Below are 857 nucleotides of genomic sequence, written 5' to 3'. Positions count from 1 at the left end.
TAGGTGAGCAAAAAATAATAAAAAGAGATAATTTGCATCCACAATCCTGTTTACATGGATAGTATAATACTTCATTGTCACAGAAGAAAGAAAATCCACTTGTGTCCAAGCACTTCACAAGTGGGTGAGACTCTTCTTTTATAAAAAGAGAAAACTGCTTGAAAAATGTTCCTAATGCCTACTCACCAATGCATTACAGCCATTTATGGCTCTGTGGGTACGTCTACAGGTGCAAATGCTGCTGTGCGCCCATTTGAGAGCAGATTTTCTGCTCCTGGCAGCAGCCTGCTCCTGCCCTGGATCCCACAGTAACCATAGGGAGCTCTAGGCTCCCCCTCTGTGCTAGTCCAGGGCCTGGCAGAGAGCATGGGGTCAGGAGACAGCTGGTGTGGGCTGGAAGATTGCTCCCTGCCCCTGGGAGCTGCCTGATGCCGGGGCAGACTCCAGTGTTAGAACCCAGGTGGGGTCAATGCCCTCTACCCCGACCTAGCTCCCTGATCGGGTGCAGGGGACTTGGAAAGAGCTGCGGGGGAAGGGCAAGTCCCTGTCAGCCATCTGCACCTGCCTTATTGCTCAGAATTACTCGGCAGTTAATTTGCTACTTGAATTTGCAGGTAGCAAATTAACTGCCGAGTAAGCATCTGCACATGTAGACAGTAACACTTCACAGTAATTTTCTCTACTGTGCAGTAAAGCATCTCATGTAGATGTGCCCTGTGTTTTGGTTGTTGTGAATTATCTTTAAGCTTTTGTAATGATCAGTTCTAAAACTTAGGAGTTCTTTTTTCTGACTTAGAAATATTTTATCTTTTTCTTGTTTCAGAGTCTTGTACTGTGTTCACGTCTTTCTCCTGCTG

The 857-nt window shown here is 46.2% G+C and overlaps 1 long non-coding RNA gene across 1 annotated transcript in view; it reads left to right on the top strand.

Annotated features, from left to right (window-relative positions):
* LOC112550555 overlaps positions 1-857 on the top strand; it is a 25,101-nt gene extending 24,244 nt beyond the window's left edge. The window contains exon 3 of the long non-coding RNA XR_003094463.1: positions 824-857. This is a non-coding gene — a long non-coding RNA (uncharacterized LOC112550555). The remainder of the gene's footprint in view (positions 1-823) is intronic.

Source organism: Alligator sinensis, unplaced genomic scaffold (genome assembly GCF_000455745.1).
Source record: "Alligator sinensis unplaced genomic scaffold, ASM45574v1 scaffold392_2, whole genome shotgun sequence".
Classification (NCBI taxonomy): Eukaryota; Metazoa; Chordata; order Crocodylia; family Alligatoridae; genus Alligator; species Alligator sinensis.
This window is presented reverse-complemented; position numbering and strand designations above follow the sequence as displayed.